We start from the raw sequence: 27,667 nt of genomic DNA on the forward strand, positions 1-27,667 counted from the left end.
GATCTCAGCTGACTGCAGCCTCTGCCTACCAGGCTCAAGTCATCCTCCCACCTTGGCTCCATAAGTAGCTAAGACCACAGACATGTGCCACCATTCCTGGCTAATTTTTGTTTTCCTTCCTTCCTTCCTTCCTCCCTCCCTCTCTCTCTCTCTCTCTCTCTCTCTCTCTCTCTCTTTCTTTCTTGGACAGCAGTGGCGTGGTGGGTCGGAGGGGGAGGGGTGTGTCTCACTATGTTGCCCAGGCTGGTCTTGAACTCCTGAGCTTAAGTCATCCACCTACCTTGGCCTCCCAGAGTGCTGGGATGCTATTACAGGCATGAGCCACCGCACCCAGCCTTGACTTTCAAGTCTTATTACCTAAGAAATACATTTCATAAGGCTATAGCTGCCATAAATAGTGATTCCTCTGATGGATCTGTTTTCTTTGAGGGGGGGTTTGTTTTGTTTTGTTTTGAGTCAGGGTCTTGCTTTGTTGCCCAGGCTGGAATGCAGTGGTGCAATCTCAGCTCACTGCAACCTCCACCTCCTGGGTTCAAGCAATTCTCTTGCCTCAGCCTCAGGAGTAGCTGGGATTACAGGCATGTGACACCATGCCCGGCTAATTTTTTTTTTTTTTTTTTGAGACGGAGTGTCATTTTGTCACCCAGGCTGGAATGCAGTGGCATAATCTCGGCTTACTACAAGTTCCGCCTCCCAGGTTTACGCCATTCTCCTGTCTCAGCCTCCCGAGTAGCTGGGACTACAGGCACCTGCCACCATGCCCGGCTAATTTTTTGTATTTTTTTTTAGTAGAGACGGGGTTTCACCGTGTTAGCCAGGATCTCCTGACCTCGTGATCTGCCTGCCTCGACCTCCCAAAGTGCTGGGATTACAGGCATGAGCCACCATGCCTGGCCATGCCCAGCTAATTTTTGTATTTTTAGTAGAGATGGGGGTTCCCGTATTGGCCAGGCTGGTCTTGAACTCCTGACCTCAGGTGATCCGCCGGCCTCAGCCTCCCACAGTGCTGGGATTATAGGCGTGAGCCACCGTACCTGCCCTGATCTGGGAAAAAAAGGAAATTTGAAAACTTCTGGAAAGGAGTCACCATTCTAGATGCCATTAAGAATATTTGTCATTCATGGGAGGAGGTCAAAATATCAACATAAACAGTAGTTTTGGAAGAAGTTGAATTCAGCCCTCATGGATGATTTTTGTTGTTAATTTTATGTGTCAATTCATGGATAATTTTAAGGGGTTCAAGACGTCAATGGAGGAAGTAACTGCAGATATGGTACAAATAGTAAGAGTACTAGAACTAGAAGTACAGCCTGAGATGCAACTGAATTGCTGAAATCTCATGGTAAAACTTGAGCAGTTGAGGAATTGGTTCTTATGGATGAACAAAGAAAGTGATTTCTTAGGCTGGGCACAGTGGCTCACACCTGTAATCCCAGCACTTTGGGAGGCCGAGGCAGGCAGATCACGAGGTCAGGAGATCAAGACCATCCTGGCTAATATGGTGAAACCCCATCTATACTAAAAACACAAAAAGTTAGCCGGGCATGGTGGCACGTGCCTGTAGTCCCAGCTACTCAGAAGGCTGAGGCAGGAGAATCGCTTGAACCTGGGAGTTGGAGGTTGCAGTCAGCTAGGATTGTGCCACAGCACTCCAGCCTGGGCGACAGAGCAAGACTCCATCTCAAAAAAAAAAAAAGTGGTTTCTTCCTCTGCCTCCCAGGTTCAAGATTCTCCTACCGCAGCCTGCTGAGTAGCTGGGACTGCAGACATGCACCACCACACCAAGCTAATTTTTTTGTATTTTCAGTAGAGACGAGATTTCACCATGTTGGCCAGGCTGGTCTTGAACTCCTGACCTCAAGTGATCTGCCCCTCTGAGCCCCCCAAAATGCTGGGATTACAGGCATGAGCCACCACGCCTGGCCAGAAAGTGGTTTCTTAAGGTAGAATCCACTCCCAGTGAAGATACTGTGAACACTGTTGAAAGGACAATGAAGAATTTAAAATATTACATACACTTAGTTGATAAATCACCAACAAGGTTTGAGAAGACTGACTCCAATTTTTTTTTTTTTTTTTTTTTGAGACAGAATCTCACTCTGTCGCCCTGACTGGAGTGCAATGGCATGAACATGGCTCACTGCAGCCTTGACCTCCCAGGCTCGAGTGATCCTCCTGCCTCAGCCTCCCCTATAGCTGCGACCACTGGCACAAGCCTCTATACCCAGCTAAAGAAAACATTTTTTTTTTTTTTTGTAGAGACAGAGTCTCACCATATTGCCTGTGCTGGTCTCCAACTCCTGGGCTCAAGTGATCCTCCTGTCTCAACCTCCCAAAGTGCTGGGATTATATATATACCACATTTGCTTTTCTCTTCTTTCTTTCTTTTTTTTTTTTTTGAGTCAGAGTTTCCCTCTTGTTGCCCAGGCTGGAGTGCAATGGCGTGATCTCAGCTCACCGCAACCTCTGCCTCCCAGGTTCAAGCGATTCTCCTGCCTCAGCCTCCTGAGTAGCTGGGATTACAGGCATGCACCACTACACCTGGCTAATTTTGTTTTTTTAGTAGAGACGGGGTTTCTCCATGGTGGTCAAGCTGGTCTCGAACTCCCAACCTCAGGTGACTCACCCGCCTTGGCCTCCCAAAGTGATGGGACTGCAGGCATGAGCCACCGCACCTGGCCTATATACCACATTTTCTTTATCCACTCATCAATTGATGGGCGTTAGGCTGGTTCCATACTTTTGCAATTGCGAATTGTGCTGCTATAAACATGCGTGTGCAAGTATCTTTTTCATATGATGACTTCCTTTCCTCTGGATAGATACCCAGTAGTGGGATCAGAAAGGCTTCTCTGATTTCTGTTCCCAGGCTGGGACAAGTGCCCCCTCCATGGTGCCTCCTGGACATCTCTCACTATTACAAGAATAAAGCTCCTCTCTGTCTCAGCCCTTCTGTCTTTGATTAGTCCTTCCAGTGCTAACAGCATGGACTTTGGAACTAAAACACACAGAAGCCCAGCTTCTGCCACTTCCAAGTAGCTCTGGGTTCTTGGGTCAACACATACTAGGCCCTCCAAAAACTCCAGTTCCTTGCACTCTTTGCTCCTGGTTTCTTGGAAGGTGCCCTTAAGCCTCAGTTTGCACTGGAACCCTGGTGTCATCCTCACGTCCTACATGGCTCATGTCCTCATGTTCTGCAGCCTTCTAGGGTGTGGCAGGCACATTTTCGTTGCTTGACCTGTCTTCCTGTGGGAAATTATTCCTCCTCTCCCCAGTCCAGCTCAGTCCCTGTGGTTTGGGTCTTGGCAGAAGACCCAAGACTGGCCAATCCAAGGTCTATATTCCTTTGGCCCCAGTGATTGGTCCAGGGATAGCCCTGTGAGTTAATAAGTTCCTTCATGTTTATTATATGGACGTTAGAAGAAAGACGGTCTCTCTCTCTTTTCCTTCCCTCTCACCATCTTTTTTTCTTTCTGTCTCATTATAAGATACACAGTAGTGATGGTTTGGCACTACCAGTAGCCATCTCGCTACCTGTTTGAGAATGAAGCTAAACAGAATCAAATAAACCTTGAAAGATGGAAAGAGAGTTCTGACACCCTCCTTGATCCAGACATGCCTGAAGTCCCTTTGAACTACTCTTTTAAAGCTAGTCTGGGTTAGATTTCTGACATATGCAACCAAAAGAATCCTGACCAATACATGGGTTCACTTTAATATGTAAACAGGACTGGCGTAGTGGCTCCCACCTGTAACTCTAGCTACTCTAGAGGCCAACATGGGAGGATCACTTAAGGCCAGGAGTTTGAGACCAGCTTGGGCAACATAGCGAGACCCATATTTCTAAAAAAAAAAAAGCAAACAGGATGGCTAGATCTAAGGTGGCCTAAAGATAAGCCAACAAGTTGAGGATAGTAGAGTGGCAAGAGCACAGAACTTGGGCCCTTGGGCCGGGCACAGTGGCTCACACGTGTAATCCTAGCACTTTAGGAGGCTGAGGCAGGCACATCACCTGAGGTCAGGAGCTCAAAACCAGCCTGGTCAATATGGTGAAACCCCATCTCTACTACAAATACACAAATTAGCTGGCCATGGTGGTGGGGACCTGTAATCCCAGCTACTGGGGAGGCTGAGGCAGGAGAATCACTTGAACCTGGGGGATGGAGGTTTCAGTGAGCCGAGATCAAGCCACTGCACTCCATCCTGGGTGACAGAGCAAGATTCTGTCTCAAAAAAAAAAAAAAAAAAAGAAAAAGAAAAAAAGAAAAGGAACTTGAGTCCTTGATGACACCAGCCAGCTGCTGAATTAATTAACTCTGGATCCCATTTAATTGAGGACTTCTCATGTGAATATTTCCTTACTAGGTAATTTTAATTTAAAAAATTAAATATGGACTGCTTTATGAATATTTGTGTCATCCTTGCACAGGTGGAGGTTGCAGTGAGCCGAGATCCAGCCACTGCACTCCAGCATGGGCAACAGAGTGAGACCCTGTCCCCCACTCAAAAAAAAAGCAGTTTTGAGATTTAATTCAGGTATCTTTTAAAGTGTACACTTCAGTGGCTTTTTTTTTTTTTTTTTTTTGAGATAGGGTCTCACTCTGTTGCCCAGGCTGGAGTGCAGTGGTGCAATCATGGCTCACTGAAGCCTCGACCTCCTGGGCTCCAGGGATCCTCCCCCTTCAGCCTCCTGAGTAGCTAGGACTACAGATGTGCACCACTATGCCCAGTTAAAAAAATTTTTTTTTTTAATTAGAGATGAAATCTCATTATGTTACCCAGGCTGGTCTTGAACTCCTGGGCTCAAGTGAGCCTCCTGCCTCAGCCTCCCAAAGTGCTAGGATTACAGGTGTGAGCCACCGTACCCTTACTGATTTTTAGTATATTCATTGACCAAGTTGTGCAACAATCACCACTAATCTCACCACCTCAAAAAGAAACCCCATACCCACTAGCAGTCACTTCCTGTTCCCCGCCACCAGCCCCTGCAACCATTAATCTTAATAAGGGATCTCTGGGGAAAGTGTCTAGCCTTTCACAGGGAAGTGTGATGTTCGCTGGGGATTTTTGTGGACATCCTTTATCTGGTTGAGAAAGTCCCCTTCTCTCCCTAGTTTGTTGAATGTTTTTGAACTGTTAGATTTTGTCAAATGTTTTTAGGCATCTATTGAAGCGGTGGTTTTTGTTCTTTATTCAATTAATATGGTGTATTACATTGTTTGCCTTGTAAATATTAACATAATGGTTTTAACACACTCCTTGCAATCATCATATTCATTTGTAAGCTCAGGTGAGCCACATTTTAAAAGCATTTGATAGCTGACAATCCAGCGTACACAACTCTCGGCTTATTTAATTAAGTTAATATATATTTTTTTTCCCTACTAAGTTTTTCTTTTTTCTTTTTTTTTTCCCTGACAAAGTCTCGCTCTGTCTCCCAGGCTAGAGTGCAGTGGCACCATCTTGACTCACTGCAACCTCTGCCTGCCAGGTTCACGCAATTCTCCTGCTTCAGCCTCCTAACTAGCTGGGATTACAGGCATGTGCCACCACTCCGAGCTAATTTTTGTATTTCTTTTAGTAGAGATGGGGTTTCACCATGTTGGCCAGGCTGGTCTTGAACACCTGACCTCAGGTGATCTGCATGCCTCAGCCTCCCAAAGTGCCGGGATTACAACCGTGAACCATTGTGCCTGACCACTACTAGGTTTTTCTGAAGAAGAAAATTCATTGTTAGTGAAGGGGTTCAGGACATGCCACCCCAAAATATGCCACCCTGGCATATTATTTTGAGTTGAAGCCACTTGAGAAACAGCAGGTGCAGGAAAAGCCCTCTGAACTCCATCTTTTTACCTAAAAGCAGATCATAAGATTTCCCTTGAGAAAGGTGCCCTCTCTTTATCAGGAAGAGAAGCACATTCCCACCCCCGGAGACTGGGGGTTGATAGCACAGTGGGCCTATACAAATGAACCTACTAAAATAACCCCATATATTTCCTAGTCATTGTCCCACAGTTAACTGCCCTTAGCCCAAGACTCTTTGTCTTGTCACATCCCCACAATTTGTCATTTTTTTTTTTAGACAGAGTCTCTCTCTGTTGCCCAGGCTGGAGTGCAGTGGCACAGTCTCGCAACCTCTGCCTCCCAGGTTCAAGCGATTTTTCTGCCTCAGCCTCCCGAGGAGCTGAGACTACAGGCACCCACCACCATGCCCAGCTAATTTTTGTATTTTTAGTAGAGACAGGATTTCCTCATGTTGGCCAGGCTGGTCTTGAACTCTTGACCTCAGGTGATCCACCCGCCTCGGTCTCCCAAAGTGCTGGGATTACAGGTGTCAGCCACCACACACGGCCTGTCATTCTTTTGTTGTTGTTCTCTTTATAGCCAGCTCAGACTCCAGTTCACATCACCCATTGATTTATTATTCTTTATGTAAAAAGGTATATAAGCTTTTGGGCTTAATTACTTCTTTGGGTTTTCACTTTCCTTCTGACAACTCCTCTGTATACATAAAATATTTAAAAACTTTGTATGCTTTTCTCGTGTTATTCTGTCTTACGTCTGTTTAATATTAATACTTAGGCCAGGCTAGGCGCAGTGGCTCACACCTGTAATCCCAGAACTTTTAGAGGCCAAGGCAGGTGGATCACTTGAGGTCAGGAGTTTGAGACCAGCCTGGCCAACATGGTGAAATCCTGTCTCTACTAAAAATACAAAAATTAGCTGGGCATGATGGCGCGTGCCTGTAGCTACAAGGGAGGCTGAGGCAGAATCTCTTGAATCCGGGAGGTGGAGGTTGTGGTGAGCCGAGATCGCGCCACTGCACCCCAGCCTCGGCGACAGCATGAGACTCTGTCTCAAAACAACAACAACAACAACAACAACAAAAAACTTAGGCCAGCCATAGACCCTAAGAAGGTATATGGAAATTTCTTCTCCCCTACAGGAGCACATACAGTATGATGCAAAAATGAGATGCTTAGGCTTTTCAGGAACTATCTCTGTTAATCGCTCTGCAGCTGAAAAAAGCTACAACATGCATGGTGAAATGTTGTCCTGGGCTGTGGCCTAACTGGTCAAAATGGGTCTCAACGCAAGTTCTACTGACTCCTCAGGGCTTCGGTAGCCACCAAAGCCGCTGTGGAATTGATCACTGGTCTCTAGGAGGCGGGAGTGTCCTCTCTTGACAGGAAACGAAATGAGGTTAGAATACAGATAATAGTCTGTAGGAGTCTACCTTCTGCCTCTCCCTACCACCCCACCCCCCTCCAGTTCTCTATTCTGGAACTTCTGCCCTGAGAGGAGAAGTTGCTGCCGCAGGTCTTGCTCCAGATGGAGACAGCTGTGCATTCAGCTTGCCCAACTGCCATTTTGAGGACATCTTCTAGTTTTGTGTCCAGTGTTCCTTCCTTGGAGGAACTTCCCTACCCCCATCCCATGTGACACTCACAGGGCTGCCAATCACAGAACCCCTCCTCTGACCACAGGAGTGACTCAATCCTGGGTCAACTGGACTTTCTCAGGACTTTGGAACCGTGGAGACACTCACGGATAGAAGCTGAGTCATTTGATGTGTTTCCCCTAAAGCAGTGCTTCTCATAACAGGGTCCTTTGACCTGCAGCAACAGCATCTGGGAACTTGTTGGAAATACAGATTCCCAGGCCCCAACCCACACCTACTGGATTATAAATTCTGGGGGTAGGCCCCAGCAATCTGTTTTAAAAACCCCTCCAGGTAATTCTGCTGCATACTAGGGAACCCACAAGTTTCTGTAAGTGGGATTCCCCGAGCTTACCTGCATCTTATCCTTTCCTTGGCCTTGGCTGTTGAGATCTTCCTTAGATTCTTTGGTCTTTCCAATGTCCTTCTAGTAAATTCTTTGTTTTGTTTGAGCAAGTTAGAGTTGCTTTCTGTTGCTTGCAACCTAAGGACCCTGACTAATGGTCCTCCCATCTAATTCATATCTACACAGACCCTTCTTGAACCATGGGCCTTCCTGCCATATGTAGGCTACCATGGCTTAACTTCACCCGGGTCTTTGTATTTTGCTTCAATGCCAAACCATATTAACTCCAAAGCAGAGCTCAGCGGGCATCTGACTAGGCTCTTTCACTGTCCTGCCTATTTATTCAGCTGCCTCCCCAGTAATGCAGGTCTTTCTAAGAACATCTTTTATTCCTCCATTTATTTGACTTCTCTGTTTTTTCATCTTAGCTCCCAACCTCCTTTTTTTTTTTTCTTTTTTAACTTTTAACAACACACCAATGGCATAATGAAGTTTGTTTTTTCTTTCCTATATGAGTTAAGGAACAGAATAAGCTGCTTTAGTAAAGAGGCTCAAAAATACAGAATAAATTTATTTATTTACTTATTACTGAGAGAGGATCTCATTCTGTCTTCCATGCTGGAGTACCATGGTGTGATCACAGCTCACTGTAACCTCAAACTCCTGGGTGTGAGGAATCCTCCTGCCTCAGCCTCCTGACTAGCTAGGATTACAGGTGCTCGCCACCATGCCTGGATCATGTCTCAGTGCAGCCTCAGCTTCCCAGACTCAAGTGATTCTCCCACCTCAGCCTCCACTGGGACTATTAGCTGGGACTATTAGCATGGGCCGCCATGCCTAGTTACTTTAGGGTCTCACTATGTTGCGGAGGCTGGTCTTGAACATTTGGGCTCATGTGATCCTCCTGCCTCCACTTCCCAAATTATTGGGATTACAGGCATGAGCCACCATGCCCCAGCTAGAGTAAATTTATTTTGAATCTCTTGTTTTACAGGTTTTGTTCGTTTTTCTTATTTTGTTTTTTGTTGTTGTTTTATCCCTTTAAGCATACGGGTGATTCAGGATGGGTCCAGAGGTGAGTAAGGGGCTCTGCTCCAGGTAGTCATTCGGGGATACAGGTTCCTTCTATCTTGTTGCTCTGCCGTCTCCAAGGACATCACTGAAGCATCTATATACAAGCCTGTGGTAAGTGAGGGAAAGAGGAAGTAAATGACTAACAATTTCACTTTAGGAAATGATGTAGAAGTGATGATCACATCAATCTATACATTTTCCAGTGGTGAGTACTTAGTTACATGGTCACACCCAGCTAGCTACCATGGCAACGGTAACCATGAACTATGATCTGGACCTGGACAGCCATATACCCTGCTATATCTTGGGGAGAAAGTTATTTTATTACTAGAAGAAAGCGGGAAGTAATGGATAATGGAGACAGTTAGCAATCTTTTCACACTTTCTGACTCTGAGCCTTGTATCCAAGTGTTGAAAGGTCAAATGCCTTCACAGGGGCTAGGCAGGTGATTAACTGAGTAAAGCAATCTAAAAGGAGTGAGGTGACTGTGACAAAGTAGGAAGCACTGTGTCCTGTCTAAAGGGGGTAACAGATACTTGATCCCTTCCCCTTCTTCATTAACAGAATTCCAAGCTTGTTTGAGTGCCCAGCCTTGGAGCACAAATCATAATTTTCTATATCAATCATGAAATTCTGTTTCTAGTGTCTTCAGCCTCCCCTGTGTCTGGGAATCTCCATATGACTCGGTCAGTGGAAGAGTTAAGGAAGTCTGGTGGGGGACTTCTAGTAAAGCTTTTGCTTTCCTAGTAAAGAGTCAGCCATGACTGGAGCTTCCTGATACCTGTTCTTCCTGCTTTGAATGTGGGTGAGATGCCTGGAGCTAGGGCAGCCATCTTGTGACCATGGGGTGGCAAGCAAGAGGGGAAAAGCAAAAGAACTGTGGTGATACTGAGCTAGAAAGAATGAGGGCCAGAATCTGCCTGACTCCAGACATCTTGTCATGTGAATAAGACAAAAAACCAAAACACCTATTGTTTAATGCAACTTAAAAATGGCTTATCTGAACTTCATGGCTGCTCAAAACTGATTTAATCCTTCCAGGTTTTTTTTTTTTCAAGTTTCAGTTATTTATTAATCTAATATATTAATAAATACAATAATTTTTATATTTCCTGAATATTTCCTGATTAAACGGAAAATGGTGCGGATGGCTTCAGGAAGACCTTCATTCAAAAGCAGCTTTAATAGTGAAACACTTCATTTACAAATCTAGACCTTCTTTCTTCAGTTTGCTATAATCCACATTCACCAAGTAAAACTTGGATGAATCGTTGGGACCCAGTTTGTTCCAGGGCTCTGGGTTATTCTTTCTTTTCTCTTTCTTTCTTTCTTTTTTTTTTTTTTTTCTGAGACTGAGTCTTGCTTCATCACCCAGGCGGGAGCACAGTGTCCCGATCTAAACTTACTGCAAACCCCGCCTCCAGAGTTCAATCAGTTCTCTTGCCTCAGCCTCCTGAGTAGCTGGGATTACAGGCATATGCCACCACATCCAGCTAATTTTTTGTATTTTTAGTAGAGACAGGTTTCACCATGTTGGCCAGGCTGGTCTCGAATGCCTGGCCTCAAGTGATCTGCTCACCTCAGCCTCTCAAAATGCTGGGATTATAGACGTGAACCACTGCACCGGGCCTCTGGGTAATTCTTTCTGTCCCAACTAACATCTGGATTGGACAATGCCAAACTTAAGGCATACGATGCTGTTCTAATATCTCCAAATCCAATAAATAAAAAGAAGGGATCAAGCTCAGATGCTTCTTGGCCTGACTGAGGATCTGCTGGAGCTTGTTTGCAGCAGAGATTGCTGATTCGAAAGGAGAGAACCAGCCTAGCTATCAGGCCTGGACTAAGTAGTATCTGCCCCAGATATTTTAACATGTATATTCACTTTGTAAAAAGATGAAATGCATACGCTGCTTTGTAACTTAAAAAAAAAAAAAAAGAACTGGCCAGCCGCAGTGTGGTTCATGCCTGTAATCCTAGCACCTTGGGAGGCCCAGGTGGGTGGATCACAAGGTCAGGAGTTTGAGACCAGCTTGGCCAAGAGACCAGCCTGGCCAATATGGTGAAACCCTGTTTCTACTAAAAATACAAAAGTTAGCCAGGTGTGGTGGTGTGCGCCTACAATCCCAGCTACTCGGGAGGCTGAGGCAGGAGAATTGCTTGAACCTGGGAGGCGGAGGTTGCAGTGAGCTGAGATCACGCCATTGCATTCCAGCCTGGGTGACAGAGTGAGACTCCAACTCAAAATAAATAAATAAGTAAATAAAAAGTATCATTTTAATGATTGCAGAATATCCACTGTATGTGTAGCTTAGCAGCTAATCAATCCTTTATCATTGGACATTTAGGTAGTTTACAGTTTAGTTGTTTTTATTTTTGTTTTTGGGAGGGCAGTTTGCTATTATAAACAATGCTATAATGGACTAACTTTTAACTAAGCCTCTTTTTTTTTTTTTTTTTTTGAGACACAGTCTCACTCTGTTGCCCAGGCTTAGTGCAGGGGCACAATCTCGGTTCACTGCAACCTCCTTCTCCTGGGTTCAAGCTATTCTCAGGCCTCAGCCTCCCGTATAGCTTGGATTACAGGCATGTGCCACCATGCCCAGCTAATTTTTGCATTTTTAGTAGAGATGGGGTTTTGCCATGTTGACCAGACTAGTCTCGAATCTCTGACCTCAAGTGATCCACCTGTTTCGGCCTCCCAAAGTGCCGGGATTACAGTGGTGAGCCACTGCTCCTGACCTTAAAGTTTCTTAATATACTCTTGTAATTATATTCTTGATTATTTTCTTAACTTTCTAGAAGTGAAATGGCTGGGTCAGAAGACAATAAATAGCAATCTCTTTTAAGTAAAATGATGCACTTGCTTTTGGTTCTGTTTCTGCTACTTTGAGTAATCACTCATTTATTCATCATCCATTCACTTAACAGGCACAAGAAGCACAGAATAAAATGTGGTCCTTGTCTTCAAGGAGCTCATAATGGAATGGCAGAGGCAGGCAGGGCAACAGGCAATGAGAAGGAGTGACAATTGTGGTAGGTGGCTTTTGACAAGGTTTCCAGTGATCCCTGTCTCCCGATATTCATGCCCTTGTGTAATTCCCTACCCATGAATATAGACTGGACCTAGTGAATTGCTTCTGATGAATGGAATATGACAAAAGTGATAGGATGTCACTTCTGTGATTAGGTTACAAATAACTGTGACTTCCATCTTGATAGCTCTCTCTCTCTCTTTCTCTTGCCCTCTCATTTGCTTGGTCTGATGAAGCCAGCTGCCACACTTACTTGATGGAGAGGCCTACATGGCAGGGAACCCAGGGAGGCCTCCCACCAGCAGCTCTTGAGGAACTGAGGCCTCAGTCCAACAGCCTGTGAGGAACTGAATTCTGCCAACCATCATGTGAGCTAGGAAGCAGATGTTTTCCACCGAGCCTTTGCTGACCAAGGACTTAGCTAAGCCATGCCTGGATGCCTGATCCATTAAAACTGAGAGAATGAATGGGTATAGTCTTAAGCCCCTACATTTTGGAGAATTTGTTGCATAGCAATAGATGACTAATACACAAGCAGAGTGGTACAAATGAGTGTGTGATAGGTACAGGCATGAAGGAGAAGCATGAAACCACCATGGTGGGGAAGGGCCATGTCTGGTAGGAGTTCTGAGTGGAGGGCAGGCTTGCATTGCATTTTGCAAGCTAAGAAGGCATTAGTTAGGGAAAGAGAAGAAGTTTCCAGAACAATCAAGCTCTGAGACCATTTCCCTAACCTGTATTACCAGATCACTTGTTGCACCCTTGGCTAGAGGTAAATTCACTGTGAAGTTAGCAGAGTTTAAGCCCCAGGGCCACTCCCCTGCATAAACTCCTTTTAAAGCCTAAGAAGGGTCCTAGTAATGTTGTGTTTACAATTCTGCACTATTTTTCTTAAGGAGAGCCACCTAATTTAGTCCCCTGCATCAGTGGACTTGCCAAGACCCTTTTAACGCCCTGCCCCTCAACACTCTCAATCTATAGCATATACTTACCAGTCCTTTTTGGCTCTGCCTCCTCAAATATTGTTTCTCAGCAGCTCACCCTAGCCCTTCAGCCTTTACTTCCTTAACCTAAACAATCCAGGTTCTGGAGTTTTCCCTACAGGCCCTGTTCTCTACCTCTTTAATCATCTTTACTGCTGTTTTTGTTTTATTTATTTATTTTATTGAGACGGAGTTTTGCTCTTGTTGCCCAGGCTGGAGTGCAGTGGCGCCATCTTGGCTCACTGCAACCTCCGCCTCCTGGGTTCAAGCAATTCTTCTGCCTCAGCCTTCCTGAATAGGTGGAATTACAGGCATGCACAACCACGCCAGGCTAATTTTGTATTTTTAGTAGAGATGGGGTTTCTCCATGTTGGTCAGGATGGTCTCTAACTGCCGACCTCAGGTGATCTGCCCACCTTGGCCTCCCAAAGTGCTAGGATTACAGGCGTGAGCCACCACACCCGGCCTTCTACTGCTGTTTTTGAAGACTCAAAAAAGTTTTTCCTTAAGTGGTAGTTTCCAGAATGGATGTGTTTTTGTAAAAGGCAAGCCTGGTTCCTGACCAGATGGCATTCAAGCAGGGAGGGCCACATGGGGCCCTCAGAACAGCCTCTCTGCCCATTGTTTCCCTACCTCCCACCCCCAACTTTAGAATGACAAAGTTTCATCTGATGAAAGGAGGGAGTGGCTGGGGAGAAAGTAGAAGGGGCAACAGGAGAGGGGGCACCCTGCAACTTCCTTAGAGATGGGACCTCTCTTTTAAGATGCTTTTGGCATCTCAAGCTGCTGATGGGTCCAAGAGGGAAGGAAACTGACATCACTCATACCTACTCTGTGCCACGCACTTGGGCTTTCCAGACACTATATCATGGAATCCTTGCTACATCCCTGAAAGAGAGAGACTCCTCATTTTATTTTATTTTATTTATTTTTGAGACGGAGTCTCGGTCTGTTGCCCAGGCTGGAGTGCAATGGCACGATCTCGACTCACTGCAATCTCTGCCTCCCGGGTTCAACTGATTCTCCTGCCTCAGCCTCCCGAATAGCTGGGATTACAGGCATGAGCCACCATGCCCAGCTAATTTTTTAAAAAATATTTTTTGTAGAGATAGAAGTCTTCACCGTGTTGGTCAGGCTGCTCTCAAACTCCTGACCTCAAGTGATCCGCCTGCCTTGGCCTCCCAAAGTGTTGGGATTACAGGCGTGAGCCCCTGCACCCGAAAACTCCCCATTTTATAGCTGGGGAAACTGAAGCACAGCCAGCAAGGGCCAGGTCAGGCCCAGCTAACTTGAGAGTCCAGCCTCTAACCGCAGCCCATGAACCCCCATCCTTTATTGATTCTCCCAGGGGCTACTACCTACATTCAAGTTCTAGATGAAAATTGGTGAGCATAACAACAAAAATCCACTCAGAAATAAGTTTAATAAATGAAAAAGTCAGGCAGGCCAAACTCCTGATTCTGGGAGTTCTGTGTAATAGAAGAAGACTCATCAGTGACCTGGGAGTCCTCCCAGGGTTGGGATTCACTTCTAGAGAGAAAAAAAATATGTATTGACAAGAAAAGCAGGAGATCTAGGCCCCAAATCAGAAGATGGGGATGAGAGTTAGGCTGGACAGAGTATAGTGTGGGGATAACAATGAACAATGAAAGTAATAAGAATAGCAACTATTGTTTACTGAGTGCTTACAAGGTGCCAGGCACTGTAATACACACACACACACACACACACACGTTATATAGGTTAGTGCATTTCGTCCTCACAGCAACCCCAACTAAATCTTACACACAGAAGCAGTGGTGAAGCAGACCAAAGTCTATGCTTCTGTGTGTAAGATTCTTCATCTTCAGGCTCCTCAACCTAAAAATAGAAATGATAACCATGCCTTTTTAGTAGGGTTGTTGTATAAGCCTAGTTGGTTAAATGTAACCACTAGGCTTTCCTAAGTCTCGGAGAATGGGAATGGGAGAAATCTGGCCCCGGTAAATGACACAAACCTGGAGAAGCAGGGCTTATAAAGTGTGATAACTTGGGAGGGTGGGGCATAGGGGTGGCTAGGGCTCATCCAGACCCAGATCTTCAGGCAGCAGAGGTGACTCATGGGAATCTCAGAAGCTAGCAGTTGAGTGCTTTGTAGGAAGTTTGCAAACAAAGCTCTTGGGTCCAGAGAGGGTGGAGAGATGCAGAGTCTATCAATATCCATTGGCCTCTCTCCAGATTGGCTCAGGAATCTGAGTGGGAGGAGCTTAGGTCTCAGGGATGCTGACGTGAGGCTGGACTAGGAAGCTGCAGTTCTCTGGGCTCTTTCACCTTCAAGGTGCTCCTACCCCAGCGCTGGAGTCACACAGTTGTGTTTGGATCCTGCCCTTCCCACCTCTGGGACTTCGACTTAATGATTTAACAATCTTGAGCCCCAGTTTTCTGTAAAGTGGAGAGAATCAGAATATATATAGCCAAATGATAGATAATAATTGTGCCCTTGGGAGAAATCAGTGAGGCGCTGCATATGAAGGATTAACATGGTGCTTTGGATGGTGCGTGCTAGTAAATAGCAGCCAGATTATTGCCAGATTCCTATTCAAGGGAGCCGAAGCAGCTTTTTCTACTTTCTGCTTCCTTTGCCTCCCCATCGCCTTCTTTGGTAGGGAAGTGGAATTGTATTCCAGAGGCAGAGTACATGTAATGCCTCTCTCACCTTTCATTCGTTTCACCTCTGAATGATTTTTATTAGTTTTGTTGTTCACAGCTCATTTCACAAAGTTGTAATTTGTCTCTTGCCTGGAGAATATTAAACTGTCAGATAAAAGCAATAGATTTTTTTATGCTAGGAATTTTCACTATGCCGATTTTCTATGTCTTTTATAGATACAACATTGGATCAGCCATGGTTCATTGATTGAAAACATCAGTGACCAATTCTGGTCTTAATAACAGCAACAACAAAAATATTTTATTGGAAAGATATGGGATAGCTTACCGAAGGGAAGCTGAAAGTCAAGCCTCAGAAGAGCACACAGGGTAGCTCCAGGGATGTAGGTAGCAGGAAGTTTTGTTCGTTTGTTTGTTTTGTTTTGTTTTGAAACAGGGTCTCACTCTGTTGCCCAGGCTGCAAGTGCAGTGGTGCAATCATGACTCACTGCAGCCTCAACCTCTAGGTTCAGGTGGTCCTCCTGCCTCAGCCTCCTGAGTAGCTGGGACCACAGGCGCATGCCACCGTGCCTAGCTAATTTTTTTTATTTTGTATTATTTGTAGAGACAGGGTCTTGCTATGTTGCCTAGGCTGGTCTTGAACTGCTAGGCTCAAGCAATCCTCCAGCCTTGGCCTCCAAAAATGCTGGGATTAGAGGGTGAGCCACCATACCCTGCCTCATAATACCTTCTAATTGCTAGTTCATTTTCAAATTTCCTCGATTGTTACAAGAATTTTTTTTTTTTTTCTTTTTGAGATGGAGTCTCACTCTGTCGCCCAGGCTGGAGTGCAGTGGCACGATCTTGGCTCACTGCAACCTCTGCCTACCGGGTTCAAGCAATTCTCCTGCCTCAGCCTCTTGAGTAGCTGGGATTACAGGCATGCGCCACCACACCTGGCTAATTTTTGTATTTTTAGAAGAGATGGGGTTTCACCATGTTGATCAGGCTGGTCTCGAACTCCTGGCCTCGTGATCCACCTGCCTCGCCCTCCCAAAGTGCTGGGATTATAGGCGTGAGCCATCATGCCCAGCCTAAGAATGTATTTTGTAGACTTTTTCCCAAATCAGGATTGTATCAAAGTTCACTCGTTGCGATTGGTTATTGGGTCTCTTTACTCTCTTTTAGTCTAAATCCCCTACATTTGTGGATTTTTCATAATGTTGACATTTTGCAGAGTTCAGGCTAGTTGTCATGTAAAAAATTTTATGTTTTTTTGGTACAGTATTTTTTATTGTGGTAAAATATGCATAAGATTACAGTTTTAACTATTTTAAAGTGTACAAATCTGTGGCATTAGGTACATTTACAATGTTGTACAACTATCACTACTATCAATTTCTGAACTTTTTTTTTTTTTGAGATGGAGTCTCCCTCTGTTGCCAGGTTGGAGTGCAACGGTGCGATCTCGGCTCACTGCAACCTCCACCTCCCGGGTTTAAGCAATTCTCCTGCCTCAGCCTCCTGAGTAGCTGGGACTATAGGCGTGCACCACCACAGACAGCTAATTTTTGTGTTTTTAGTAGAGACAGGGTTTCATCATCTTGGGCAGGATGGTCTCAGCCTCTTGACCTCGTGATTTGCCTGCCTCGGCCTCCCAAAGTGCCGGGATTACAGGCTTGAACCACCGCGCCCGGCCAATTTCTGGAACTTTTTTATCATCACAAACTAAAACTCGGTACCACTAAACAATAACCCTCCATTACTTCCTACCTGTAGCTCCTGGGAACCTTTATTCTATCGTCTGTATCTATGAATTTGCCTATTTTAGGTACCTCGTGTAAGTGGAATCATATAATATTTGTCCCTTTGTATTTGGCTTATTTCACTTAGCATAATGTTTTCAAGTTTCAGCCATGTTGTAGCACGTAACAGAATTTCATTCTCTGCATTGCTTTTTTTTTTGAGACAGAGTCTTGATCTGTCACCCAGGCTGGAGTGCAATGGTGTGATCTCGGCTCACTGCAACTTCCACCTCCCAGGTTCAAGCCATTCTCCTGCCTTAGCCTCCCGAGTAGCTGGGACTACAGGCATGCGCCACCACATCCAGCTAATTTTTGTATTTTTAGTAGAGATGTGGTTTCACCATATTGGCCAGGCTGGTCTTGAATGCCTGACCTCAAGTGACCCACCTGCCTTGGCCTCCCGAGGTGCTGGGATTACAGGTGTGAGCCACTGCACCCGGCCTGCATTGCTCTTTAAAGTTAATTTATTTGAGTCTTATATTTATTTTCTTATAACTTTTTTAACTTTTTTTTTTAACATGAAGGAATGTATTTAGATGTATTCCCAAATTTAAGAGAATCTGTCTAGACTTTTATGCTGGCCAAGTTAATTAGATTTAGATTAGTGAGCTCATAGTGAGTGGGTTAATTTATCACCAAGTTGGAGTAAAATTAACCTTCCAAAACGAACATAGTTTATAGCTTTGAATGAATAACCACCATTTCCTCTAACAAACATTCTTTTAAAAATGTAGTTTCCTATAATAAAAATTAATAGCCTCAGGATTACAAGTAAATACTCCCTGGGATTATTAAAATAAGCATTTCAATAGTATAGAAAAGCTCTTTGTCTTTTTAATTAAAAGACTTAGTCTATTTTTATGATAACATAGTTCAGAATTCTTTTAGATGCATCTTAAATTTTATGGTAACTCTTATGCAGAAATTCACTAACCCTTGGGTTTGTCTTTCTAAACAAAGCAGGCTGGATAATTAAGTGCTTGGCATTCTCTAAAGCACTTAGGCGAATAGCATCTCAAGTTTCCTGATAAAGATCAGGTCTTTGAGATTTATTATAATTTTTTTCTACATCTCTATACTCACGAAAGCTTCATAGTATAGATTTTGTTGTTGTTGAGACGGAGTTTCGCTCTTGTCGCCCAGGCTGGAGTGCGATGGTACGATCTCGGCTCACTGCAACCTCTGCCTTCCAGGTTCAAGCGATTCTTCTGCCTCAGTCTGGGATTACAGGCACCTGCCACAACACCCAGCTAATTTTTGTATTTTTAGTGGAGACAGGATTTCGCCATGTTGGCCAGGCTGGTCTTGAACTTCTGGCCTCAAGACATCCACCCGTCTTGGCCTCCCAAATTGTCGGGATTACAGGCGTGAGCCACCATGTCTGGCTCATAGTATAGCTTCTGTAAGTCCATTGTTTTCTGATTTTTAATCACTTACATATGTATGTATCTGTCATAATTCTAAACGCTTTACATATATTTGTTATTTAACTCTACGAGATAAAGGCTTTTAAAAAAATCTTCTTTTTTTGGTGCATTTAAATTTTATTTGAAATTTCATTTTTATTTATTTATTTTTGAGCAGAGTTTTGCTCTGTCGCTCAGGCTGGAGTGCAGTGGAGCGATCTCAGTTCACTGCAATCTCTGCCTCCTGGGTTCAAGAGATTCTCGTGCCTCAGCCTCCCGAGTAGCTGGGATTACAGGCATGTACCACCACACCCAGCTAATTTTTGTATTTTTAGTAGAGACGAAGTTTCACCATATTGGCCAGGCCACTCCTCACCTTATATGATCCACCTGCCTTGGCCTCCCAAAGTGCTGGGATTACAGGCGTGAGCCACCGCGCACAGCCCATGCTGTTTTAAATCTCCATTTTACATGTGTGAAAACTGAGGCACTGAGCAATACTCGACCTGTCCAAATGCACACAACTATAAGTGGGAGAGCCAGGATTCAAACACACAATCTGTTTCCAGAGTCCTCGAAAGTCTATACATTCTCACTATGGGGGAAGAAGAAGAAAGAAAGAAAAAAAAGCGAAGTTGACAGAATGTATGACATGGTCCCTACTATCCACAAGAAACATCCATTATTAACAGTTAATTTTGTTGTTGTTGTTGTTGTTGTTGTTGTTTTGAGACAGAGTCTTGATGTGGTGCCCAAGTTGGAGTGCAATGGTGCGATCTTGGCTCACTGCAACCTCTGCTTCCTGAGTTCAAGCAATTCACTTGCTTCAGCCTCCTGAGTAGCTGGGATTACAGGCATGTGCCACCATGCCTGGTTAGTTTTTGTATTTTTAGTAGAGATGGGGTTTCACCATGTTGGCCAGGCTGGTCTTGAACTCCTGATCTCAGGTGATTCGCCCACCTCAGTCTCCCAAAGTGCTGGGATAACAGGTGTGAACCACCGTGCCTGGCCAACAGTTTATGTTTTAACTTTAAATCTAATTATAGAGTACAAATACACAGATAATGGCATTCTTGTGGGAAGGGATAGCCATAAATTTTTTTTTTTTTTGAGATGGAATCTAGCTCTGTTGCCCAGGCTGGAGTGCACTGGCATGATCCTGCTCACTGCAACCTCTGCCTCCCGGGTTCAAGCGATTCTTTTGCCTCAGCCTCCCGAGTAGAGAGTAGCTGGGGCTACAGGCATGTGCCACCATGCCTGGCTAGGTTTTGTATTTTTAGTAGAGACAGGGTTTCACTGTGTTGGCCAAGTTGGTCTCAAACTCCTGACCTCAAGTGATCCACCCACCTTGGCCTCCCAAAGTGCTGGGATTACAGGTATTAGCCACGGCACCCGGCCGGTATAGCCACGATTAAAAGCAAATATGAATCCATTATCTGGTTGGCAGGAAACTTCCAAGCAACTTAAGTTTGACACAACTCACTCTCTGGAATTGGACAGGGATACGGGCCCCCACTAACCCAGCTAACTCAGCTTAAATGTGGGCAGCTGACAACTGCTGGGTCAGTCTAGTGCTCAATAGGGCAAAGGCAGGGGCAGAAACCAGGTATCCCAGATGAGTCAGCCAGAAAAGATAATCCAGCACCAGCAGGTCTGTGGGTCTTGTGCTGGCCATGAGGACAGTTCTCAGTTATGCGGAGTCCCAGGGCTGTGCCAAAACAGCTGTTACTGGTTGTGTGGAAGAAGATACTGTCTGAAGCGTGTTAATCAAAATGAAAGGCATCCTGGTAGGAGAGTGTTGAACATGGCATGGGTATAGCCATGTGTGGGAATCAGGCATCCAGAAATGGACGAAGTCGGGCCACTACAAATAGTACAAGAATGAATATACACAATGACTTAGGTCAGTAGTTCTCAAATGTTTTGATATCAGGATCCCTTAATGCTGTTAAAAATTACTTGTAACCCCCATGGCCGGGCATGGTGGCTCATGCCTGTAATCCCAGCACTTTGGGAGGCCGAGGTGGGTGGATCACTTGAGGTCACAAGTTCGAGACCAGCCTGGCCAATATGGTGAACCCCCCCATCCCTACTGAAAAACAACAAGAACAAAAAAATTAGCCAGATGCGGTGGCATGTGCCTGTAATCCCGGCTACTCAGGAGACTGAGGCATGAGAATCGCTTGAACCCAGGAGGCAGAGGTTGCAGTGAGCTGAGATAGCGCCATTGCACTCCAGCCTGGGCAACACAAAGAGACTCCGTATCAAAAAAAAAAAAAAAAAAAAAAATTACTGGTGACCCCAAAGAGCTTTTGTTTATATGGATTATAGCTATTTATATTTTCTCTTTTAGAAATTAAAACTGAAGAAGCTTGAAAATGCAAGAATATACCAGCACACATTCCATTAGCCATTAGCAATGAGTCAGCAAATAGTCCCTGGAATATTCCACCACACCTTTGAAAGAATGAGAGTGAAAAAGGCAAATAATGAATTAGTATCATTTTTAAAGTAGTTTTGATTTCACTTACTCCCTGTTAGTGTCTTGAAGGTCTCCAGGAGGTCCCCAGACCAAACTTTGAGAATTACTGGTCTAAATAATATATAGTAGGCTGGGCGCAGTGGCCCACGCCCATAATCCTAGCACTTTGGGAGGCGAGGCGGGCAGATCATGTGAGGTTAGGAGTTCAAGACCAGCCTGGCCAATATGGTGAAACCCCATCTCTACTAAAAATACAAAAATTAGTAAGGCATGGTGGTGCATGCCTGTAGTCCCAGGTACTCAGGAGGCTGAGGCAGGAGAATTGCTTGAACCTGGGAGGTGGAGGTTGCAGTAAACCAAGATTGCACCACTGCACTCCAGCCTGGGAAACAGAATGGGACTCTCAAAAAAAAAAAAAAAAGAAGAAAGTTAGGACTGGGTAAGTACTGTTGTTGCAAGCCATCATTGCTGCTAGTACCTTTCATTCATTCTTTTTTTTTTTTTTTTGAAGACAGAGTCTTACTCTGTTATCCAGGCCGGAGTGCAGTGGTGCTATCTCAGCTCACTGCAACATCTGTCTCCCAGGTTCAAGTGATTCTTGTTCCTCAGCCACCACGCCTGGCTAATTTTTGTATTTTTAGTAGAGACAGGGTTTTGCCATGTTGGCCAGGCTGGTCTCGAACTCCTGGCCTCAAGAGATCCATCCAAAGTGCCGGGATTCCAGTTGTGAGCCACCACGCCCGGTCTATTACTGCTACTACTTTTCAAGACTCAGAGAGACTAGAAACGGAAATTCTGGGCTGGGAGTGGTGGCTCACACCTGTAATTCCAGCACTTTGGGAGGCTGAGGAGGGTGGATCACTTGAGGTCAGGAGTTCAAGACCAGCCTGGCCAACATGGTGAAACCCCATCTCTACTAAGAATATAAACATTGGCCGGGCACGGTGGCTCACGCCTGTAATCCCAGCACTTGGGGAGGCTGAGGCAGGCGGATCACGAGGTCAGGAGATCAAGACCATCCTGGCTAACATGGTGAAACCCCGTCTCTACTAAAAATACAAAAAATTAGCCGGGTGTAGTGGCAGGTGCCTGTAGTCCCAGCTACTCGGGAGGCTGAGGCAGGAGAATGGCGTGAACCCAGGAGGCAGAGCTTGCAGTGATTGCAGATCGCGCCACTGCACTCCAGCCTGGGGGACAGAGAGATACTCCGTCTCAAATAATATAAAAATTAGCTGGGTGTGGTGGCAGGTGCCTGTAATCCCAGTTACTTCAGAGGCTGAGGCAGGAGAATCGCTTGAACCTGGGAGGTGGAGGTTGCAGTGAGCTGAGATCATGTCATTACACTCCAGCCTGGGAGACAAGAGTGAAACTTCTTCTCAAAACAAAACAAACTGATATTCTGCTGCAGAAAAAACTCATGTCTCCAGCAATGATCGTATTGGCCAACAGAAACAGCCAAGTGCAGGAAATGGCTTCTTCCTCATTTCTCCCTTACGAATCTTACCTAAATACATCTAATGGACCATATCTAGTTCTTACCCAGAATCCTACATGAATGGAAGCCTGTGAAATGCCATTTATAAAATTCCACCTCTGCAGTATGAGAAGGTTCACTAGAATGAAGTAGGAAAGTGTTAAGTCCCAGTTGAACATATTCAACACACACTTCTGTCTATGGATTGATTAGAATGTGAGCTCCACGAGGGCAGAGAGTTTAGCCTGACTTGTGGTGTTTTCGTTTTGTTTCGTTTTTAAGACAGGGTCTCACTCTGTCACCCAGGCTGGAGTGTAGTGGCGCAACCATAGGTCACTGCAGACTCAAACTCCTGGGGTCAAGCAATTCTTCCACCTCAGCCTCCTGAGTAGCTGAGACTACAGGCATGTGTACTGGTGATATTGGTGATACTCTTCTTTTTTTTTTTGAGTTTTGCTCTTGTTGCCCAGGCTGCTGGAGTGCAATGGCTTGATCTCGGCTCACTGCAACCTCCACCTCCCAGGTTCAATCGATTCTTCTGCCTCAGCCCTCCCGAGTAGCTGGGACTACAGGCGCCCGCCACCACGTCCAGCTAATTTTTGTATTTTTAGTAGAGACAAGGTTTCACCATGTTGGCCAGGATGGTCTCGATCTCTTGACCTCGTGATCTGCCCACCTCAGCCTCCCAAAGTGTTGGGATTACAGGCGTGAGCCACTGCACCCAGACAGAATTTCCTGCCTTTTTAAGGTTGCATAGTGTTCCATTATATGTATACCAAATGTGTTTATACATTCAACCATCAATGGACATTTGGGTTGCTTCCATCTCTTAGCTATTGTGAATAGTGCTGCTGTGAACATGGGTGTGCAAATATCTCTTGGAGATCCTGCTTTCAATTCTTAGGGATATATACCCAGAAGGGGATTGCTGGATCATATGTTAGTTCTATTTTCAATTTTTTTTCAGGAACCACCATATTGCTTTCCATAACGTTGCGCCATTTTACAATCCTACCAACTACAGATTGCTTTTAGAAGCTCAACGATCATATATATCATAAGAAATTGCCTCAAGTACAATATAGAACATCAACAGAAGTAAAATCCAGACCATTGTACTTCATATACGTCAATCAGGAGGATTTAAATTAATAACTCTTATAAAACACCGATCATACATTCATCATATCTTTTCAAAATGGAAATATATAAATTAGAGGTCTTATTTTTATTTTATTTTTATATATTTGTTTATTTTTCGAGACGGAGTCTCTCACTCTGTCGCCCAGGCTGCAGTGCGGTGGTGCCATCTCAGCTCACTCCAAGCTCTGCCTCCTGTAATTCTCATGCCTTAGCCTCCTGAGTAGCTGGGACTACAGGTGCCTGCCACCACACCTGGCTAATTTTTGTATGTTTTGTAGAGATGAAGTTTCACCATATTGGCCAGGCTGATCTTGAACTCCTGACCTCAGGTGATCTGCCTGCCTCAGCCTCCCAAAGTGCTAGGATTACAGGTGGGAGCCACCGTGCCCAGCCTTTGGATTTTATTCTTTTTTTTTTTTTTTTTTTGAGATAGAGTCTTGCTCTGTAGCTCAGGCTGGAGTGCAGTGGCACGATCTCAGCTCACTGCAACCTCTGTCTCCTGGGTCGTGGTTCAAGCGATTCTCTTGCCTCCCGAGAAGCTGGGACTACAGGCCCACGCCACCATGCCCAGCTAATTTTTGTATTTTTAGTAGAGACGGGGTTTCACCATGTTGGCCAGGATGGTCTCGATCTCTTGACATTGTGATCCACCTGCCTCGGCCTCCCAAAGTGCTGGGATTACAGGCGTGAGCCACCGTGCCCGGCCTGGATTTTATTCTTTTTTTTTTTTTTTTGAGACAGAGTCTCTGCTCTGTTGCCCAGGCTGGAGTGTAGTGGCACGATCTTGGCTCACTGCAAGCTCCGCCTCCCAGGTTCACGCCATTCTCCTGCCTCAGCCTCCCGAGTAGCTGGGACTGCAGGCGCCTGCCACCAGGCCCGGGTAATTTTTTTGTATTTTTAGTAGAAACGGGGTTTCACCGTGTTAGCCAGGATGGTCTCGATCTCCTGACCTCATGATCCACCTGCCTCGGCCTCCCAAAGTGCTGGAGTTATAGGCGTGAGCCACCGCGCCCAGCCTGGATTTTATTCTTAAATGACTGTAAAGACACTGGAGTGCTAGCAAGATACAGCTTCTGCTCTGGGGAGGAATTTGCATGCTGTCTTGTAGCTCTGTTTTAGAATCATAGCTGCCACATAATGATATTTTGGTAAATGATAGAATACATATATGATGGTGGTCCCATAAGATTATATAATATTTTTACTGTACCTTTTCTATGTTTTTTATATGTTTAAATACACAAATACATGCCATTGTGTTACAATTGCCTACAGTATTTAGTACAGTCACATGCTGTACAGATTTGTATCCTAGGAGCAATAGGTTATACCATATAGCTTAGGTGTGTATAAGTACATTTTATGATGTTCGTACAATGATGAAACTACCTAATGAGGCATTTCTCAGCACATATTCCTGTCCTTAAACAGCGTGTATATATATGTAAATACTTTAGGCATAACCTTTCTGGGGCTATTGCATTGGTTACTCATGGGCTCCCTCTGGTGGAGTTGGTGGCTCAGTTTGCAGGGTTTTCAGATCAGGAAAAGCAAAGTAAAATTAAAATAAAAATAAAGGCCGGACACGGAGGCTCACGCCTGTAATCCCAGCACTTTGGGAGGCTGAGGCTTACGGATCACTTGAGGCCAGGAGTTCAAGACCAACCTGGCCAACATGGCAAAACCCCATCTCTACTAAAAATGTAACAATTAGCCGGGTGTGCTGTCAGGCGCCTGTAATCCCAGCTATTCAGGAGGCTGAGGCAGGAGAACCCAGGAGGCGGAGGTTGCAGTGAGCCGAGATCAGGCCACTACACTCCAGCCTGGGTGACAGAGGGAGACTCCATCTGAAAAAAAAAAAAAAAAAAAAAGATTGTGGGAAGGCAAGGGTATAAATAGGGCACTCACAGTCACTGACTGACTGGTTTATACCAACGGAGGCAGTAAATGGTCAGATTCTGGACAGATTTTGAAGGCAGATCTTGCAGAACTTGCTGATGGAGTAGATGTGGGATGTGAGAGAGGAGTTAAGGATCTTAGAAAATGATATTGCTTAGTACATTGCTGTCATCGGAAGAGGTGATCAAATATACAGTCAAAAAATGTAGAAAAAAGTGTTTTTTTCTGGATTTTGTTATTCGTGGTATTTGTGAGCTAATAAAAATGTTTTTATTTTTTCTCATTATAAAAGGTTCACTTTTTTATCTAATATTGTATTTGTAATTTTGGATTTTTTTTTTTTTTTTGACAGCGTCTCGCTCTGTTGCCCAGGCTGGAGTGCAGTAGCATAACCGTAACTCACAGCAGCCTCTACCTCCCGGGCTCAGTCAGATGCGTGCCACCACACCTGGCTAATTTTTCTGTTTTGTTTTGCTTTCTTTCGTAGAGACAGGGTCTAACTTTGTTGTCCAGGGTGATCTCCAACTCCTGGGCTCAAGCAACCCGCCGACCTCGGCCTCCCAAAGCGCTAGGATTTCAGGCGTGAGCCATTGCGCCTGGCCTTGATTATTTTAAAGAGGCCCCAAAATTGAATAAACGTCAAGTCTCCACAAAGCCTGAATTCAACCTTGCTTCTAGCCCATACTTGGGTTGTAATTTAAAATTAACAAAACATTTAAGAATTTTGTTTCTGAAAACAGTGTGCACGAAGTGAGTTGTAAGCTTCATATAATATTAAGAATAAACTAAATTTGGGGATAAAAAGATCACCTTGGGGTCAGGTGCAACGGCTCACGCCTGTAATCCCAGCACTTTGGGAGGCCGAGGGGGACAGATCAACTGAGCTCCAGAGTAGGAGACCAGCCTGGGCAACATGGCAAAATCCTGTCCTTACCGAAAAATACAAAAATTAGCCAGACCTGGTGGTGAGCACCGGTAGTCTTAGCTACTCGGGAGGCTGAGGTGGGAGGATCACTTGAACCTGGGAGGCGGGGGTTGGAGTGAGCTGAGATGGCGCCACTGCACTCCAGCCTGGGCGACAGAGCTAGACTCTGTGTCAAAAGTAAAAAAAAAAAAAGGCCGGGCGCGGTGGTTCACGCTTGTAATCCTAGCACTTTGGGAGGCCGAGGCAGGCGGATCACCTGAGGTCGGGAGTTCGAGACCAGCCTGACCAACATGGAGAAACCCCTTTCTACTAAAACTACAAAATCAGCCGGGCGTGGTGGCACATGCCTGTAATCCCAGCTACTGGAAAGGCTGAGGCAGGAGGATCGCTTGAACCCGGGAGGTGGAGGTTGCAGTGAGCCAAGATCGCGCCATTGCACTCCAGCCTGGGCAATAAGAGCGAAACTCCATCTCAAAAAAAAAAAAAAAAAAGGAAAAAGAAAAAAAGAAAAGAAAAGAACAAAGAAAAAAGATCACCTTGGGCTAGCCTCCCAAATGTCTTCCAAAACTTCCCACTCATTCTCCTTCCCATAGTTTTTCTAAATCTACCAAATGCACCTAGCACTTCTCACGTTCCTTTTACCGAGGTAGGGATTACGCGCATTTTTAAAGACTTCCTTAAAAGTGAAGGCGGTAGCACCGTCGGGACTGCCTGGGGCTCACCCAGAAGCTGCCGTCTTAGTGGCATCGAGAGGGGCGTGGCCATGGGCGGGGCTCGCCGTGCCGGCAGAGTGGGCGGAGCTTAGGCGCTTCCGCGCCCGGTCAGACTCAACACATGCGCCCAGAGGCTTCTAGTGGAACGAGGTGTGGATCGTAAGGGGACTCTGGCAGCTTACTTCCGGTTCCTAGGGATGCGCATCCGGGTCACACTAACGCCGCGGTTTCCTCCGCTCGCTTGGTTCTACTGTGGGTCTGGACTGGTTTCCATGTCCTGCTGTGGGACTTTTACAGCCTTTGGGTGAGTCT

General features: G+C 45.2%; 1 protein-coding gene and 2 pseudogenes across 19 annotated transcripts in view; all 3 read left to right on the forward strand.

Moving 5' to 3' along the window:
• The first annotated feature begins 9,105 nt into the window (after positions 1 to 9,105).
• LOC135964848 (protein GVQW1-like) lies at positions 9,106 to 17,147 on the forward strand (annotated as a pseudogene).
• A 323-nt stretch (positions 17,148 to 17,470) lies between these two features.
• On the forward strand, positions 17,471 to 20,102 carry LOC135964849 (putative uncharacterized protein encoded by LINC00596; annotated as a pseudogene).
• A 7,382-nt stretch (positions 20,103 to 27,484) lies between these two features.
• EYA3 (EYA transcriptional coactivator and phosphatase 3) overlaps positions 27,485 to 27,667 on the forward strand; it is a 119,038-nt gene continuing 118,855 nt past the window's right edge. For 17 of the 19 annotated variants that reach the window (XR_012423672.1, XR_012423671.1, XR_012423674.1 and 14 more), the window contains exon 1: positions 27,485 to 27,659. The gene's annotated coding sequence lies outside the window, so the exon portion shown is untranslated. The remainder of the gene's footprint in view (positions 27,660 to 27,667) is intronic. The other 2 variants (XM_065526576.2, XM_045376764.3) reach the window with 1 other exon arrangement.

This window comes from Macaca fascicularis, chromosome 1 (genome assembly GCF_037993035.2).
Source record: "Macaca fascicularis isolate 582-1 chromosome 1, T2T-MFA8v1.1".
Classification (NCBI taxonomy): Eukaryota; Metazoa; Chordata; class Mammalia; order Primates; family Cercopithecidae; genus Macaca; species Macaca fascicularis.